The 19,846-nt window shown below is 53.9% G+C and overlaps 1 protein-coding gene across 1 annotated transcript in view; it reads right to left on the bottom strand.

Annotated features, from left to right (window-relative positions):
* The window catches only part of GJC2 (gap junction protein gamma 2), a 30,459-nt gene extending 18,221 nt beyond the window's left edge, over positions 1–12,238 (bottom strand). The window contains exon 1 of the mRNA XM_068405356.1: positions 12,152–12,238. The gene's annotated coding sequence lies outside the window, so the exon portion shown is untranslated. The remainder of the gene's footprint in view (positions 1–12,151) is intronic.
* Between the last annotated feature and the right edge of the window lie 7,608 nt (positions 12,239–19,846).

Consider the following 19,846-nt stretch of genomic DNA (forward strand, 5'->3'; position numbering starts at 1 on the left):
TGAAGGTAGAGATCTTCCTGAGAGAGCAGCAGGCACATGGGTGCAGGTTTTCCTAGAGAAGTGAGTGGCTCAGGTGCATGCTACCCTGCTCACACCAAACCCTCCACCACCCACTGGGATGCAGTGGGCTCCTGCTGCCAGGGCAGGTACCCCTGGCATCGCTGGGGCTTGCACAGAGGGGCCCCGCACTTCAAGAAAGATGTTGAGGTGTTGGAGCGAGTGCAGAGGAGGGCGACCAAGCTGGTGAAGGGTCTGGAGGGTCTGACCTACGAGGAACGGCTGAGGGAGCTGGGGGTGTTTAGCCTCGAGAAGAGGAGGCTCAGAGGTGACCTTGTTGCAGTCTACAACTACCTGAAGGGAGGTTGCAGCAGAGTGGGAGTCGGCCTCTTCTCCCGGGCAACTAGTGATAGGACAAGAGGACACAGCCTCAAGCTTCGCCAGGGGAGGTTCAGGTTGGACATTAGGAAGCATTTCTTCTCAGCAAGGGTCATTAGCCATTGGAAGGGGCTGCCCAGGGAGGTGGTGGAGTCACCATCTCTGGAGGTGTTTAAGAAAAGACTGGACATGGCCCTTAGTGCCCTGGTCTAGTTGCCATGGTGGTGTCAGGGCAATGGTTGGGCTCGATGATCCCAGAGGTCTCTTCCAACCTGGTTGATTCTGTGATTCGGTTGAGCCCCCTCATACCAGGTACTTGGCTGGTTCCCAAGCAGGGACGCATGAAGCTGCACTGTGGGGCTGAGGATGGGACACAGAGGATGTGACAGTCACAGCTTAATGTGCAATAATACTAAAATCCCCCCATGACATGCAGCAAGCCCCTTCCTAGTCTGCCAGTCTTGTGCTCACGTTTCTTTTCCTCCATGGCCTCTGCCAGCCCAAGGCCAGCTCAGCTTCTTCTGCCAATTTGAACATTGCTAAGTCTAGAGAGGATGGACAACACTGTGGAAAGCGAGTGCAAAAGAAAATAACCCTGATCCTCCTTCACTTTGACATACGCCAAGTCAGGATTTCTGACCTACAGGCAGCTACTGGGACATGTCTAAGTTTGCTGCTGGTCAGCTGCGGTCCATCCTCTTTGCTGTGGCTCTGATGGGGGTCACTGACTGGGCACCCAGCCCACCACATTTCGTTACTCCAGGAAACCCCCTGGAAATTTTCTGGAGCGAATAGCTGTCATCAGTGACCGGGCCATTACCAGAAGCTGGGGAAAGAAGGCAAAGTTGTGGGAGGCTCTTCTCGAAAAGTCACTCTTTCCATCTCTGGTTCTTTCCCTCCCTTCCTCTCCAAGTCATCCTCCCTCTAGCCTCCAGACAAATAAATAAGAAACCACAACACCATCCGTGTTTCTGAGAAAGACTAAGAAGCAACAGCTTAAGGAATGTGAACCAAAAACCCAGATTATGTTCTGCAGTGTTGCTATAAGATGGATCGGTCTGCACACAGGTGGACTAGGTAGAACCCCGTGGGCCATGTGTGCAGCCGTGAGGAGCTGGAGCCAGAGGAGCAGAGTCCCACAGCTGCCTGGTGGTACCCGACTCACTGAGCCGTGATGAATAAGGAGCCTGTGAGCTTCCTTGCATCATTTGAAAGCAGATCATCCATCATCATCTTTTTTGCTGGCTGCTTTTTGGGTCCCTACTGACCTCAAAGCCCGGGAGCCTTCACCTCAATGCTCTGGAGCCCACCTCAGTGCTGCTCAGCCAACTCTCTGCGGTCTCTAGGGCGACTCCAGGCAGAAATGAGCAGGGCACCCCTATTTCCACCTCTCACAAAGGCAACAGCACAAGAGAGAGATGTTTTTGCCTTCTCTCAAGCAGTAAGAGTCCTGCAAACCATGAGCCCTGATGACTAGCACCAGACACAGCCCTGTGATGGAGGGAGGCCGAGACATGACGAGAGAAGGGACATGCCTGGTGGGAGACAATATCCAAACCAAGCCCAGGAGGTCCCATGGAGGGTCTCTCCCATGGCACCACCACTATGTCCCATGTGGGACTTGACCCCAACCAGCTACATCATTGCCTCCTGCTTAGATGTGGCTCTTCTGCCTACACCCTTGACAAAATGTCATTGCATCGCCCTGCCATGATCCCAGGCTCCCCTTTGCATCCATCCCCACTGGTTTTATCTATATTGCTGGCTCCAAAAATGAGCAGCTGGCACACCTAATGTCACATCTCACCACCTTCAGGACTGCAGATCCAGACCCCAGACAGCCCTTGCTCTGCTGCTGTCCATTCAAAGGTCCTCACTCCATCCCCGTTGCAAAAATCCAGCTGACCAAGTGGGTTTTCTCCTTTTGCTGGAGCCCTTCTTTTCTGCTCTTGATTTAATTGTCCAGTTGTAATAGCCAAGAATTTCCAAAACTTGGCGGAAAATTAAAGAATCAGCGTCGGAGCAAAACCACCCCTGCCTTGGAGAACGGCGCGTTCGTTTCCTGCCAGCCATCCTCTTTCAGGCACTGAGAGCAAAAAACTTTGGGCCTTTCCAACCACTAAATCACCCCGTTGGACTCATAACAGGGGCAGTTGAACTACACCTAGTTCCAGCTATTGAAATGACGGCAACGGTCTCCATCCCACAGGAACTGACCCCTTTACTGTCGCCGATGCTGGTGGAAGTGCTGATGACATATGAACGTTATTAATTTCCAGTGGTGTTTGCTGAAGTTGGAGCCAATGAAGAATCACAGAATCACAGAATCAATCAGGTTGGAAGAGCCCTCTGGGATCATCAAGTCCAACCATTGCCCTGACACCACCCTGTCAACTAGACCATGGCACTAAGTGCCATGTCCAGTCTTTTCTTAAACCCCTCCAGAGATGGTGACTCCACCGCCTCCCTGCGCAGCCCCTTCCAATGTCTAATAACCCTTTCTGAGAAGAAATGCTTCCTAATGTCCAACCTGAACCTCCCCTGGTGAAGCTTGAGGCTGTGTCCTCTTGTCCTAGTGCTAGTTGCCTGGGAGAAGAGGCCGACTCCCACTCTGCTACAACCTCCCTTCAGGTAGTTGCAGACTGCAATAAGGTCAATGCAGAGTCAAGGGTGGAGGGGAGTAAGCTCTAGGGATTGGAGATGGGACGTGGGGATACTCAACCCAACGGAGAAGCCAAGGGCTGCATGGAGGGGGAATTATGGCTTTGCTTAAGAGTCAGCCCTACCAGACCAAGCAAGGTGTAGGCTGGTTGTAGCCTACACCTGTAGCCAGGATGTTCTATGTGTCAGCATATCTATTCCAGTCGTAGAGTCATAGAAAATCTCAAGTTGGAAGGGACCTATAAGGACCATCGAGTCCAACTCACTTTAGTCATCACACTGAAATCCTGCATTCAAAAACACACAATGTGGTCGGTGGGCTTCACAGGGCCAAGAAATGGGATCATCACGGAGCAGTGCACGTGGCCTCCTCTTGCAGCGCTCAGCAAAGTCTGCCCAGCAGAGAAGTCCACGCACATATTCAGCCCATCACCTGCCCCATCCTGGCCAGCCTCAAGGAGAAGCCATCGCTCTCCCACCAGCTCGGTCCAGCGCCTGCTTATAAAATTCCAGGTGCTTTTACCTGCGATTTGGGGAATGACAATTTCATCCTTTTGCTGGAGCACCTCTGCTATGGAGACAGGCTGAGAGAGTTGGGGCTGTTCAGCCTGGAGAAGAGAAGGCTCCGGGGAGACCTTCTAGCACCTTCCAGTACCTGAAGGGGCTACAGGAAAGCGGGAGAGGGGCTTTTTACAAGGTCATGGAGTGACAGGATGAGGGGGAATGGTTTTAAACTGAAAGAGGGGAGGTTTAGATTAGATATTGGGAAGAAATTCTTTGCTGTGAGGGTGGTGAGACACTGGCCCAGGCTGCCCAGAGAAGCTGTGGCTGCCCCCTCCCTGGCGGTGTTCAAGGCCAGGTTGGATGGGGCTTGGAGCAACCTGGTCTAGTGGAAGGTGTCCCTGCCCGTGGCAGGGCGTTGGAACTAGATGATCTTTAAGGTCCCTTCCAACCCAAACCATTCTATGATTCTATGATTTTTCATGCCTGTCCATGCAACAGCCCCATTAACACCATGGAAGAGAAGGAGAACGGGGGGGACGTTTGGCCTCTCTGCTGTGCAGTGGAAGGGGATGGGTGAAACGTGCATCCCTGTGCGGGTCTGGTTTTGAAAATCAATTACTGGCAGGGAAGACAGCAAATCCTGCATTCCTCAGCAAAGGAATCCGGATGATGTCACCTCCTGCCCGGTGGCAGGAGCGTTCCTGCCGGCCGCGGCTCCCTCCGGGCAGCCCCTGCCTTTGCTACAAATATTGGTTTTGGCTCGGTTTTTGGAAGCTTCCCATTACAAGGAATAACAGCAGGATGGACTCTCCTACTGTAAGGCTTGTCCCTGTACCAGCACATTAGCACGGGCCACAGGTTAATAGAGGTTCACACGTGCCAGCTAAAATTTTACTGCCAGAAGCAGAAGTGGGTTTTTTTTGGTGTTTTTTTTAATCTGTGCAGTGCAGACCGAGAGATAACATAAATCTCTTAAAATAGAAGGCTGCCTGCCCCACTAAACCACCTTCAACCAAATTCGCTCAATTTTCTAGCATGTGTAGCTAGACTGGAGGCGTGTAGATGTTCCTCTAATCCTAGAGCTTTCTCTCCCTCTCTTTCTAGCAGGATACATCTAGTAGGATACACACACCTAGTAGGATATATCTACTAGGATGTCTAAAGCAAGTCAGGATCTTTCCTAACCAACTGGCTTGGGACTGTCCTTTTGCCTGGAAGGGGAGTCCCAGTAGATGTTTCTAGGAAAAGGGTTGCAGGGGTATGGGGCAATTGTGGGGTGGTGTGGAGGCAGGACCATGTGCAGCGTGGCTTCTCCTCAAAAGGAAAAGATCTCTTGTTGTCTTCTCCAAGAGTGTTTTTAAGGCACTTGGGTGGGATTTAGTTGGCTAAACTTGGGTGTTCGATCCTCCTTGGAGCTGAGCTCAATGTCTACCTGGCCTCTGAGGGCTGGTCTGGGACATGGCTCAATTTCCAGCCCTTCTCTCTGCTCCTCTAAATTTCACTACATGCTTTCAGGAGCCAGGAGACCAGAAGCACACCCTGTCCAAGAGGCAGCATCCTCCTGCAACTCTTTAACTACCCTTACAAATACCCATCCCACACAAAGGTGCTCCTTGCACCCTGCTGTGCACCCTTAGCACCCATGATGCTGGAGGAGGAAAGGTGGACTCAACTGGAGGAGTCAGGAACTGATTGTAAAGTAGGTGTCTTAAAACAGATGGACAAATTGCTTCCTTATGCTCCAGGATGACCCATTGCTGGCACCTGCAGAAGTTTGATGCTCTCAGACCTTGGCTGCAGGTCTGATAAGAGAAGGACGGGAAAATGTTAGAAGAGCAGGAGGGTGTTTTTTGTGAGATGCTTGTGAAGTTAGATTACTCCAAACCCCACAGATGTTGATGGGATCTTACTAAAGTCCCTGATTTTATTAAAGGCAGCAAGAGTGGAATGATGGGGATGGACATGAGCTGCATTTTTAACACCAGCACAAGGTATTGCCCCTGTATCTGGGTGCATGGATGAGCTGGTTTGGGTTATTAAAAAAGCACGTTTAAGCAATTGCTGTTGGAGGTTTCCCAAGCTGATGCCTCTTGCATCTGCTGACCACCAAAGAGGGGAGATTGAGATGAGATATTAGGAAGAAATTCTTTGCTGTGAGGGTGGTGAGACACTGGCCCAGGTTGCCCAGAGAAGCTGTGGCTGCCCCCTCCCTGGCAGTGTTCAAGGCCAGGCTGGATGGGGCTTGGAGCAACCTGGTCTGGTGGAAGGTGTCCCTGCCCATGGCAGAGGGGTTGGAACTAGATGGTCTTTAAGGTCCCTTCCAACCCAAACCAGTCTGTGATTCCATGATCTTGTCCTGCCAGGCAGGGAGGCTGTGAGCACGGACAGGAGCCCCAGGCATCACCCCAGGCTCCCTCGGTGACAGATACGGCCTTCACTGGTTTAACAGCTACATCTGGACGGATCCCCACCATGCTGATGGGTGAAACCATCTCTCCTTCCCCATGGGGACTGCAGGCTGCAGCAACTTCTCGGAGCCAGGCAGCAGCCAGGCGTTTCGTACAGCCGCGACGCAGCCCGAGCCCTAACCGAGCCCTTCCTCAATTAGCGCTGGGCTTCATCAGCGCTCTGTTGTTTTTAAGCTCCAGCAATGAAGAGCTTTCAGTGAATATTTCAAACCGTCCATAAACCGCAGCCTGCCAACACAAACACTGTAAAAACACTCCCTGTAAATCACCCGGCAGAGCTCACCCTTACTAGAACTATTAAAATTTTTCTGGAATGGCTAAAAAAAAGTGCCGTGGGCTGCCAGCAGGCTCCACGGCCACGAGAGCTGGGACGGAGACATGCTGTGAGAGCTCACAAGAAAGCAGCTGCTTGGAGCAGAGCTTCCTCCTCATCTTCCCACCTCGGGACCTCTGGGCGAGCTCCGATCACGGAGGACTAAATAAATCAGCTCCATGTCCACTCGCGTCCTGGCCAGCGTGTGAAACCTCCCATGTGTTTGCCGTTAGACACGGTGTTTCTTGCAGAAAGCTGCCTGCTTCTCCCTGCTGCTCTCCTGGTCAAACCCTACAGCAACCCGGAGAGCCAAGAAGGGGGAGGTCTGGAGCAGCCCCACCTCAATCAATCAATCAATCAATCAGGTTGGAAGAGACCTCTGGGATCATCGAGTCCAACCATTGCCCTGACACCACCATGTCAACTAGACCAAAAAGACCTCTGGGCTCTTTGCCATGGATCCTACCCACTGAAAGACCAGCAGCATGGCCAGCATCAGCCCCGGGCCACCTCCCAGGCTGGGCCAAAGGAGCAGATACAGCCATCCTCCCCCTCTCCCGAAATCACAGTGGCACATAGTCCATCTCACCACCCCGGGGATGTCCAGGAGAGCGTTGCTCCATTGGAACTCCTCACCTCTTCGCTCACACGGGGACGCTGGGCTGGTCTCCATGCCCCGGCCAGGGCGGTGGGATGTCTCATGCTCCACCAAACCGGCGTTCCCCACTGAACGCCGTGTCCATCCCATGCAAACCTCTGGGTCTGCTCAACCAGGAGCTGAAGCTGCTGCTGACCCCTTCAGCAAAGACCTTCTCACCTGTCTCCCCCCAGCCCTGCCACTCAAAAAATGCTTTCTCCAGGGAGTTTGCAGCCACCTCCCGCGAAGCCAAGCCCAGCATGCAACAAAGCCCCATTGAAAGGCAGCCTTCCTCCGGGTGCCCTTGGAGAAGTGGCTACATGAGACCCGAGCAGCTCCTCCCAACTGCCATATCGCCGCGCCGGCCGCCAGAGCATCGCGTGAGCCAGCAGCCTGCCCCACCACCCCGGCAAAGCTGATGGGTTGTGGCATCTCAGATGACCCCAAACACCTACAAGTGGGCAACCGAAACCAGCCCGGGGTGTCCCATATGCAGCCCGTGGAGTCGGGGTGCTGGGGTCAGCACAGGGTCCTGGCCCTGGTGGTCTCCCCTTTCCTGGGGGACCCAGGGAGGTGGTGGAGTCACCATCTCTGGAGGGGTTTAAGAAAAGACTGGACATGGCACTTAGTGCCATGGTCTAGTTGACATGGTGGTGTCAGGGCAACGGTTGGACTCGATGACCCCTGAGGTCTCTTGCAGCCTGGTTGATTCTGTGATTCTGTGACCCAACCACAACCCTGTGAGAAGCCACGCTGTCAAATGAGGTTCCTTTACAGCAGGGATTGCTTTGCAATGCCCATGGCATCACCTCTCTCTCTCCTCCCCTCCTCTTCTCCAGCATCGCCTCCTTTTTATTAGCTTGATCTGTTTTGACTTGACACTCTCCAGAGCCGGGGCTGGCTCACGTCTTCCCCGCACCCACAAAGTGGTCCCGTGTCCCACCCCTCACAAGAGCAGAGCAAAGGGCTGCTCTCGTGCTGCAGAAAGCCCCGGGGGACCTGGCAGCGCTTGCAGAGGCCACCAGGTCACCGAACCACTGCCAGGGCGAGGGAGACAACGTCTGCTCTTGCATCATGTCACTAGATAGCGGCTCCTCTGCAGGGAGAGACGGGCAGGGGGGAGGCCGGGGGAGCTGCCTGCCCTGGAAAGGAAACGAGGACATTCACTTCGTAGGGAACCCGGTTAACTATTTCTGTCTGGGAGCGCAGAGGAAAGGGCTGGGCAGAACAGCCAGCAATGCCATTGTCCCCGGCAGGAAAAAAAAGGGATGAAAAAAACGTGTCTGGAGGAATTTGGCTCAGGGTCACGATTGAACCGGCATCAGGTTTCCGAAGCAGAGGCTTCCCAGGGCGTTCTCCGGGTCTGAGAACGGTGGGGAATGTCATCTGGGGTCATGGGTTGGATTAACTCTGCGTTGAGCCAGAGGGTCAGACAGAGAAGGGATTTAGCAGGTCAAGGGAGGGGATTCTGCCCCTCTGCTCCGCTCTCGTGAGACCCCCCTGCAGTGCTGTGTTCAGCTCTGGGGCCCCCAACATCAGAAGGACACAGAGCTGTTGGAGTGAGACCAGAGGAGGCCACGAAGATGCTCAGAGGGCTGGAGCACCTCTGCTCTGGAGACAGGCTGAGAGAGCTGGGGCTGTTCAGCCTGGAGAAGAGAAGGCTCCGGGGAGACCTTCTAGCACCTTCCAGTACCTGAAGGGGCTACAGGAAAGCGGGAGAGGGGCTTTTGACAAGGGCAAGGAGTGATAAGACAAGGGGGAACGGTTTTAAACTGCAAGAGGGGAGATTGAGATGAGATATGAGGAAGAAATTCTTTGCTGTGAGGGTGGTGAGACCCTGGCCCAGGTTGCCCAGAGAAGCTGTGGCTGCCCCCTCCCTGGCAGTGTTCAAGGCCAGGTTGGATGGGGCTTGGAGCAACCTGGTCTAGTGGAAGTTGTCCCTGCCTGTGGCAGGGAGGTTGGAATGAGAGATCTTTAAGGTCCCTTCCAACCCAAACCATTCTATGATTCTGTGATTAAGCACCCAAAGATGCCCAGGGCCAGGCAGGAGCCGGCAGCGATGCTTCAGCCCCGTGGTTCAGCCGTGGTGGGGGACAAGCTGCATTTCTGGGCCGTTTTCCCATGACTTTGTCCATTTACATCCCGCCAGCAGCCCACTGCTGGGCTCACACGTGCCATCTGCAGCTCGCTGCCTTGCTGGCCTCGTGTTTGAAAGGCGCTTTGCACAAAGCAGACACTTGTGAAGCTCTTGGCCGAGCGTGTGTTTAAGAGGGTATTAAAAGTTGCGGTCAGAAATAACAAAGCAAAGCAGAAACACAGCCCTGGGAGACACTGAGATCCCTCAGCCCTTGCTATGTTGAAACAGGTCTTATCTCAGTTGAAATGGGGATGTTGCGTGTGAATTCCCCCAGAAAGTAGGGTTTCATGACCCCAACACCATCCTGGCCCCCCTGGAGCAGCTGGTGCCACCCTGTCACCCCCCAGCGCTGCTGGGTCCCCTCCCAGCAGAGGCCAGCTGGTGGTGGCACCCCCAGGGATGACAGCTGGGGCCAAGGCTGCTGAGTGTTGAGGGCGATGGGACCGAGTGTGGGGCCACTCCAGGTTGTGGGGAGCAGTGGAGAGGTGGGGTGGGGCAGTGCTGCTGTGGTGGGGGACCTCAGCAGGCTGGAGAAATGGGCTGGTGGGACCCAGGTGAAGTTCAACAGAAGCAAAGGCAGAATGGTGGCTCTGGTGGGGGACAGGACATGGGACAGCAGGGAGTGACCAGCCAGGGAGCAGCTCTGCAGACATGGACCTGGGGTCCTGGTGGTCAAGTTGGTTGTTAATCATCAGTGTGGCCTTGCAGCAGAGAAGGCCACCCCTATGCTGGGCTGTCTCAGCAAGAGTGTAGCCAGGGCTGTGAGTGCTGTTATGAGCCTCTTTGTTCTGCCCTTGTAAGACCACAACTGGGTACTGTGTCCAGTTTGGGGCTCCCCAGTACAAGAAGGGTACTGGAGTGAGTCCTACAGAGGCTTACAAAATGGTTATGGGCTGGAGAACGGGATGTCCAAGGAGAGGCTGAGAGCACTGGGTCTGATCAGCCTGGAGAAGGGAAAGGGAAGATCTTACAGATGTGTGCAGCTGCCTTAGGGGAGGTTATAGAGAAGATGCTCCAGAAACATCTAAGAAGTACACAATGAAAGGCCAAGTTGCAGCCAGAAAAATTTCAACTGGATACAAAATAAGCCAGTTTACACGGCTGGTCACCAAGGTCTCCAAGCAACGGACCGGGTCAAAGGGAGCTGCGCAGCCTTAGAAATGAACCTTGTGCTGGTTGGATGAACCTTAGGTGGAAGAGCTCCAAATAAGCCATAAATTACGAGAGAGAAGAGTCCTCTGCAGTGCTGGGACCTGCAGGAATACGGTGCATGGCGTATGCCCCGGCCCACCTCCGCAGTACATGACAGGGGAAGGAGGGGTTTCCTTATTACACACACCAAAAACATCTTCTGGTATTTTGGTCTTGGACAACACCCAAGGATTGTCTCAGAAATAGCTCTCATAGCTCGCAGGAGTACGAGGCGCAGATCGCCCATCAGCAGCATGCCCCTTCCCCCGTTCCCACCCGCCCGTGACTCACTTGAGCCGGGTTACGTTGGATTTCCTTCCTCTGACTTTCTAAGGAGGCTTTGGACGGAGGACAGGTTGCCCTCCTGTGGCATTTCAAGGTAGTTTGGGTGAAAGGAGAAGGTGCCTGTGGTCCCCTGAGACTCAAAGGACTCGTTGTTTCCCTCTGGTCGGGGTATGGGGGTGCTCGCTCACCCCTCTGCCAGGAGAGGACGCAGCTCTCCCCCATTAAGCACAGCTTAAATGAATTATTAAGCCAAGCTCCTGTGCTTGGTACAGATGGGAAGGGCATTTTGAGATGGAGATGGAGGGGAAGGAGATGGAGCCCCCAGGGTGTGCGAGAGAAATGCCTCCCTGCCATGGCTGGGGCACAGCATGGACCAGGAACGCTCAGGAGGTCCTTCTAGCCCCGCACTCAGGGGATACCTTTGGACAATTGCTGGTTGCAACCAAGTTTGCTATGACTGTACCAGCGACCTGGAGGTAGGAGGGACGTAGCTAAGGGTCACCCATCAACCATGAGGAAGGTCTTCAGGTTTTAATGAGGATGGAACCGATAAAGGCTACGGAAATGCAGCAGTATCTCTACATGAGATTCGTCTAAGGACCCAGAGGTGCTGATGGGGGATGCAAGTTGGAGAAGGAGATCCCACCCCAGAGGAGCATCCTGTGTGTTTGGTAGCCAAGAGGAGAGTTTTCTCTCAAGGAAGACCCATTGGCCGAGAAGATGAGGACACCAAGGAGCAGGTTCAGCTCCCACTGGTGGCAATGCTGCTGAGCCACTGCCCTCCCCGTGCCTCAGTTTCCCCAGCTGCACGGGAGAGAAGACATCCTTTGTGAGGTGCTTTGAGCTGCAAGGATGACAAGTGTGCTCACATCCTTGGGTCTTATTTAAAAGACAATACAGAAGCACCTTACAGAGAACATGAACTCATCAATGGACCTTTTGTCCGTGGGATAGAGCCACCAGCTGCAAAACCTCATCTTCTGCTGGGGTCAGCTCCTACGGGTGCCCGTCTCCGCCTGTGCCTGGTCTTTATAAAGACCAGCTCGTGATCCATGAGCATGTGCCACCTAATCTGACGCTCCGAAAGCAAGCAAGGCTGCAGACCCCCAACTTTGCTGTCAGAAACGCAACCCAAGGGACCAAGAGCAGGACGAGCAGGAAAACCAGACCCCGAAGCATCTTCCTCTCCCCACTTCTGGTGGCCTGAGATGGGGAGAAGGTTTGGGATGGGGACTGAACACTGATGGTTTAATCCCAGCCCCCCTGGAGATGGATTTGCGCTGCCCCGGCGTGACGGGGGATGATTTATACCGACCAAGTGTGCACAAACTGACGCCAAATAGGGACGTTGTGGCTCTCACCCCCGGCAACGCGCCAACGTTGGGTGGTGGCGAACGCGTTCCCCACCCAAGTGCTGGGGAAAGGGCAGAAAATGAAGAGTGGGGGAGAGCGGGGTGGGAGCAGAGGTGAGGCCAAGCAGAGGGAGGGGGTCTGCGAAGCGCTGGGAATCAGCCAAGCTACAACCATCCAGCAAAATAAAGCGGAGGGGGAGGGAAAAACAAACCAAACAAGTAACATACGGAGAAGCGCCGGGCTCAGTCCTTTGCAAACTCGTCCCATCCTTCCCCGGCGTGGTGCGGAGCCGCGGGCAGAGCTCCCCAGCCGCTGCCTCCCCTCCCCTCCCACCCCTGAACCCAGCTCTCCTCCCTGCACCGGCCCAGAGAGACGATGACGTGGAGACCTCCACGGGAGGAAGAAGCTTCCTGAGCCGCTCCGAGTCCGAGCGTTCCCTGGGACACCAAGGATTTCTTTCCCTTCCTTTGATTTTTTTTATTTTCCTTATTAAAAAAAGGAATAAAAAAATAATAAAAGGAATAAAAAACCCAATAAAAAAGTTCAGGAAAAAATGAGAATGCGGCGAAGCTTTCGGGAGCCGAGAGCAACGCTTAGGGAAAAAAAAAAATCAAATAATTCAACTAGTCTGAGGTTTTGGGGCTAATAATAGCGGAGAGAGCTCCTTGGAGCAGGGGAGGGGGGCGGAAAGCGGAGGTGGGCTTCCCTTTCCTTTCCATTCAAACATGGGTGAAGCAGAGAGGAAAGACGGCTGCAAACTCCATCTGTCCTGACAGCGACAGTGATATACTCCAGCAGCATCAAAAACCTCTTTTTTCCCCCCATTTATTATGTCAAAGTGCTCAAATTTTACATTTTTAATATTTTATGGTGCCTGGGAGCTCCCTGCCAGCCCCATCCCTGACCCTCCTCATCCCTTTGCTCCCTTTCCCATGCACCCTGGCAGCATCGCCCTGCTCTGCGGAGAACAGCTGGAAGGGAAAACAGCTGGAAGGGGACAGAGAGGAGGTTTTCCTCCTCCTCCAGCCCCTCCTGCTCTCAGCCAGAGGGTTTTGACCCCCCCGTGCACGTCTCTGGTTGAGGAGGGGGGTGATGTTACCCCGCACTCGAACGCAACAAGCGGGGATTAAATAAGGCTGCGACCTTTGGTGCGCTGTTATCTGCTCCTTCCCGACGCCGCCTCGCGTGAGTTTATGGCTCATCTCCCAATAATTGATGTTTTCCTTAAAGCCCCCGTGCTGCGAGGAGAAATTTGGCTTCCAGGAGTCCAAATCAGTGAGGTTTCGCTCGCTGCAATTAAAGAACCCCCCTGAAATTTAGCAAACACGGTATGAAGATGCCTCTAAACCTTTAAGATCTGGTGGTTCTTCAATCTCCTCATCCTACAGGGACCCAGTGCACATCCCTCGTCACCCACCATGTGAAACTACTCAAAATAACTTGTTTTTCCCCTGTTTTTAAGGAGAAGGGATGTCCTCGCTCCCCAGCACAGCTGGGACAGGGCAGCCAAGTTTTCCTCCTCTTATTTAATTTTTTCAAGCATGTTTCTTCTCTCCAGCTGCTCTAAGGGGAGGAAAGAGCTGGGAAACAGCCTGGCTGAGCATGCAGGGAGGGGATGCGTTCCCAGAAGGGGTTTTCAAGAGGAAATTTAGCTTGTAGGATGCTCCGGGGATGGAGGAGGAGGAGGGAGAATGGAGGCATCGCCGCAGCGCTCACTCCTGCAGCTGCCGTTGCCCTTGACACGGTCACAAGCTGAAACTTCAGCCCAGATTAAAGTTTTTCGAGCAGATTTTGGATGAGGAAAACACTTTGACTAGAAACTACTTAGAGAAATCCTTTTGTAGGCATCCGGCTTGAAAAACAACCTTAAATACGCTCCTGAAACAATCTCAGCCTCGCTGTTTCCGACCCGGAGCAAAGTCTCGTTCAGCCTCGTTTAAAACAAGTTTCAAGCAAAACCCCAGATCCAAGTTTTAAGGGATTGCCCAGAGCCCGAGTGGAGTTGGATTTCTGTAGCTTAATCACATATTTAATACAAAACATTTTATAGGCATAAAAAGAAGACAATATAAAGAAGTAAAACAACCTCTCGATGTTGACTTTATATATGTGATATATAAAAATATACTATATATAATATATACAATTACAAGGATCAATGAAAGAGTGACGTGGCCCCCCCAGGATGAGGAACAGAGCATCCTTTTGTCCCCAAATCCACATTTTGCCCCCCTCAGTGATACCCCCAGGGTCGTGTATCGTTACCTTTCACAGCCAGGAAAAAAAGGTGCGTCTGAGCTGCGGGTCCTCACCGCATCACCAGAGACCTTCGGCCCGGGGGGAGAAAAGCCCTGCAGCACAACCGGCCACGGCCCTGCAACAAAGCCAAGGAGGAGGCGATTATTCCCGGGCATCTCTCTGCCAGGCACAATACGGCAGCGTTTCAGCGCCCGCGCTCAATGCCGTCATTGTCCCCTCCGGAGCTGCGGCTCCTGCGTGCGGTGGCACAGGGTGAAGCTCCTGCTCCTCTGCAAGCTCCCAAACGGCTTCATCCTGCCACCGGAGAGGACCAGGAGGCTTTGTTTTCTTCCTAGGGCAGGATTACAGACCTAGGGACAGGAGAGATCTCGGTTTTGCCTTGCCAACACCATCGCGCTATTGCCTGGTGTGAGGATCCTACAAGCGAGGAAGGAAAGAGGATCTGAGATAAAATACTTCAGGGGTACAGAGGTGATGGGAAGATTGGGTTGAGAACGGGAGTTAGCAGCTCACTGGTAAAACAGAGGGATGCTCTGGTGGCTTTTTGTAGGGATCCTTCCAGGGACTTCGCGTTTGGATGCTGTGTCCAGTGGAAGAGCACACTGAGGAGCTGGAGAAGGTCCGGTGGTGGCCACCAAGATGGTCAGGGCTGGAGGATGGGATGCATGAGGGGAGGATGAGCTGGGTCTGGTCAGGCTGGAGAAGAGCAGGGGAGACCTTATTGATAAATGCAACTATTAAATGGGAAGGTGGTGAGAAAACAGAGCCGCTCTCTTCTCTGAGGCACCCAGGGACCAGAGAGCCAGCAGCCAAGACGATGGGAAGGCACGAAGGAAGATCCTGCCTGTCTTTAGAAACACCAGGAGCTGCTGCAAGACCACCGGTGAAATTCCTTCTCTGTGGTGGACAGGACAAGGGAGATCAGGTTGGATTTCAGCAATAAAACCAGCAAAGAGCCCAGAGATGCTACCACAGAGGTGCTGTCTGCTTTATTTTCACTCCTACCTGCCACCCTGGTGTCTGCGGGTCAGGAGCAGGTCCTAAAGCTGATGGCAGCACTATGGGTCAATGAAATAAAATATTTCAATTCTTCAAGCTCAACCTGGGCACCAACATTTTGCCTTTTTATCTCTCTTCATCACCTCCTCGCATCTCTGGCAGGAAAAACATCCTGTTCCTCCCTCCTTTCATGCCTGGGGAGAGAGAAACCAGGCGTCCGGAGGGGGATGCAGCCCCGATTTCACGAGCGTCCGGTTGTACCAGTTGCCACCGCACGCAATCTGAATTGCAGATGGCTTCTGGCTATTTACGGGGCTGGAGCCACGTCCTGGACAAGCGGAGTCACAGCTGCTATTGTCAGAAAAAGCTGAGCCTGTACTGGATTCCCTGTGCTTTGCCCGTTTTTGGAGCCTGGGAGCAGGGTCGAGCTCAAGAAATGGGGAGAGCGGTGCTGACGCCGGCGTTTCGCCCCGGCTGCTGCTCCTCATGGTGCGTGCCACCCCGTCTGGAGCCAGCCGAGTTTATGGATCGGCGTCCTGCGCTCTCCAGGGATGACACAGTTGCACATCCAGTCGATGAGGCTGACCCAAATACAGCTCCCGGTCTGGCTGCCAGGGCGGCTCTTATCCTCACGGAGCTGATGGAGCTGGAGACAGCACAACTCCTACAAGCCCCTTGGAGCATCACGTACCGACAGGATGCTCCCCAATACCCTGTGCTAGAGAGAAAACTCACAGAATTACAGAATCAGTCAGGCTGGAATCATCGAGTCCAACCATTGCCCTGACACCACCATGGCAACTAGACCAGGGCACTAAGTGCCATGTCCAGTCTCCTCTTAAACACATCCAGAGATGGTGACTCCACCACCTCCCTGGGCAGCCCCTTCCAATGGCTAATGACCCTTCCTGAGAAGAAATGCTTCCTAATGGCCAACCTGAACCTCCCCTGGTGAAACTTGAGGTTGTGTCCTCTTGTCATATCGCTGGTTGCCTGGGAGAAGAGGCCGACTCCCACTTCACTACAACCTCCCTTCAGGTAGTTGTAGACTGCACTAAGGTCACCTCTGAGCCTCCTCTTCTCCAGGCTAAACACCCCCAGCTCCCTCAGCCGTTCCTCGTAGGTCAGACCCTCCAGACCCTTCCCCAGCTTGGTCGCCCTCCTCTGGACTCACTCCAACACCTCAACATCTTTCTTGAAGCGCGGGGCCCAGAACTGGACACAGGATTCAACGTGCGGCCTCACCAGTGCCGAGTACAGAGGGACTATCACTTCCCTAGACTGGCTGGCTACACTATTCCTAATAGAGGCCAGGATGCCATTGGCCTTCTTGGCCACCTGGGCACACTGCTGACAAACTCGTTCCTCCCCCACGACTTGCTTTCCAGCAGCAGCGTGATCAGGAAAAACAAGCCCCGGAGGAGCGATGTCTTGGCCAAGGGGTGTCAGCATGGGTTGGGTTGGGTCCCACCGGGGTCAATTAACCCCAACGAGGGTTATTAGGTGTTGTGGTTTTATGGGACCTACCTGTTGTCGGTGTTGGTGGGTGTCTCAGCGTGAGGCAGCAGCAGCCAGGACGTGGTGGTCACCTCACCAACCTGCGGGAGAGCACAAAAAGGGCATCAGCATCCCCACATCACTTCTTTTTTTTTCCCCTTGTTGCTTATTTTATACGCCGGCCGCCCAATTATTTCTCAGGCCAGCTCTGCCCCGCGGTGCCTTTTTGCAATCGCATGGAAGGAAGCTTGAAAATCAGGGTTGCCTCCAAAAGCACTGAGATGCCAAGAAAAGCCACGGCAAGGACAAGTCTCTGGACCGTGGGATCATCGAGGGGAGCGTGATGCTGGCAGGAGCCACAGGCGGGTGAGCTTTGGGCTAATTTTGGCTGCTCGAAGCTATCCTGGAGTGTCTTCCTCCCCCATCATCCTCCTCCTGCAGGGATGTAGGATGAGGTGCTGCCACCCTTCCCAAAGCATCTTGCACAGCTGAAATCTGTCCAATTTTATCCCAGTCTGATGAAACAGTGAAAAAATATATATTAAAAAAAAAACTTTTCTGCCATTTCTGCAAGCAGTCCAGGAGCAAGGTCATCCTTTCACTTGGGGGTAGCCCAAGATGGAGCGGTGGGAGTCACAGCCACACTCGGAGTGAGAAATTCATCCCCGTGGTCCCCTGGGGCGTCCCAGGTGACGAGGTTTTTGGGATAGCAAAATAAAGCCACATTTGACAGCATTAGCTCCATCTTGTCCTTCATCTCACCCGCCTTCACCCAGAACACCCCAAACCTGTTGGTTGGTATGTTCAGCACTTTCCTGCCTGGGAGATCTCCTCAGTGGGAAATAAGGTCCCCCAAGGACCAGCATCTTTAATCCTAGAACACCCCCGGGCAGGGAGACTCCTCTACCCTCACTTGGGCACAGTCTGATCTCTTGACCCCACGAGCTGCCGTTCACAGTTGTGTAGGACCCTGAATTCGGTGTCTGCCACAACCGCGATGCTCAGCGTGGTCCTCTCCTGCCCCAGGGATGTGGGGATGGCTGCACCCCCAACAAGCCAGTACCGAAAATACAGCTCCAGAAAGGTATTTACGTTTGCAAATGCAATTAATAAAAGTCATCCCATGTCGAGGAGGCAGAAATCAAACCCGTTTCAACAGGTGTCTTCACCCACCCCATTGCGATGTGCAGCATGGCCCCTCCAAACAGCACACACGGAGCGGGGACATCACCAACAGCTGCCAAAACGACTCGTGAGAGATGCTCAACGGCCGTGTCACCCACTCAGCAACCAGCTCGGCTCCAGCAACCCGCTCCCGGTCCCTCCGCCACCCTGATGGCCGCCCCGTCACCTCGCGTTAGCGCCGGGCATCCAGGCGTTCACCGCTTCGGTCTGTCACACGCAGCAGCAGCAGCTAAAAGCAGGTCACCCCATACAGGGCGGGTTATTTAGGACTTCCCTCTCTGTTACCACCAGGAAAGGGGGACTCAAGTGATGTCAATGACTTTCCCCCCCCATTTTCCGAGCGCTGGCGGTGCTGCCGTACGGCTGAAGCATCGTCCCGTGGTACCACTCACCTCTCCCGCGGGGGCAGCTGGAGGCTGGGCTGGGGGCTGGCGGCCGCGCAGCGCTCGGGGCGTGGGCAGGAGGGCTGGGCAGGCAGCGGCTGGGCACTTCCATCTGGTGACAGCACCCTGGTGACAGCACCGCGGGTCCCACGCAGCGGCCGGAGACCACCGGGCTGAAGCCAGCGCCGTGTCCTGCACCTCAGCGTTCTGCTGCCCCCTGCGCTCTCCTGCTGTCATTTCTGCCATCTAGAGGGGACGTTTCCCCATTGCAAACGCATCCCTCAACACAACAAAACCTCAGGATTCAGAAAATATCACAGTCCGTCGCTCGCCACCATAGGAAGAACGTGGCCACAGCGATTAACACCATCAGGATGGGGAAAGCCAGATGCTGTGAAGCAGGAACACCCCCAGAAAATTTTTGGGGAGCATTTTCCTGGTCGTTTAACCACAGCTAGAACCTCGCAACATGAAACCAATGACAACAGGAAGGAGGATTTCACAGTATAATCTATAAAAGATATATTTAAAACACCTAAACAGAGGCAAATGATCAAAATAATCATCAAAATCATCTTTCTAAATGCAAGCGAGGTACTAAAAAGGGTTGTCCGAGGTGTGGTTTTGCTTACTGGTGTCCACAACGTGGAGGATGGAGCTTGGTGAATGAGGATGGAGCTGGACTGAGCGGGACAGCAGGTGTGCTGGGGCAGAGCAGCTGGGTAAACAGGAAAGATGGGAAATGAAGAGGATGAAATCCAAGAGTTGAGTTTAAGGTACCTGGTAAGAGGTGGTTTTGGGGAGAAAATATCACAGCCTGGTATCACCCAGTCCAGCCATGCACGGTCTGCATGATGCCAGCCTGATCTGGGTTCATTTTGGGGGGGAAGATGGGTGGAAGCCACCACCCATGGGTGGCAGCTCTGCCAGACTCGCCATTTCTCCAGGATCAAACACCAACCTCCTGCATCCTCCAGGACAACAGGCTCTGGGACAAGCGACCCTGCGAGGGGCTGTGCCACACGCCTGTTCGCAGCAACTGCTCCTTCCCTGTAGCCCAGAACCTCACCAGGGGAGGTTCAGGTTGGACATTAGGAAGAATTTCTTTTCAGAAAGGGTCATTAGACATTGGAAGGGGCTGCCCAGGGAGGTGGTGGAGTCACCATCTCTGGAGGGGTTTAAGAAAAGCCTGGACATGGCACTTAGTGCCATGGTCTAGTTGCCATGGTGGTGTCAGGGCAACGGTTGGACTCGATGATCCCAGAGGGCTCTTCCAACCTGGATGATTCTGTGATTCTGTGAACCTCCTGGAGGTACCAGGTGCAACGTTGCTCATCTCTCTCCCGTGCTGACCTCTGCTCTGGTGAAGGCTGGGGTGCTTTGAGTAGAGGGGCTCCGTGAGGAACCAGCCCCTCCAAGGAGGCTCAGGATACGACCTGCTGGAGGGACCGAAGGGCTCAGAAGTTACATGAAAGCATCAAGGTTAAGGCTGAAGAAAGACATGCAAGGCATCCTCCCAGTCCCCATGCGGCAGAGCTCTCCACGTCTCAAGCCAGAGACCGGTAAGAGGGACAGCGGCTAAATCAAATGGATCCCTCC

Source organism: Nyctibius grandis, chromosome 7 (assembly GCF_013368605.1).
Source record: "Nyctibius grandis isolate bNycGra1 chromosome 7, bNycGra1.pri, whole genome shotgun sequence".
Lineage (NCBI taxonomy): Eukaryota > Metazoa > Chordata > Aves > Nyctibiiformes > Nyctibiidae > Nyctibius > Nyctibius grandis.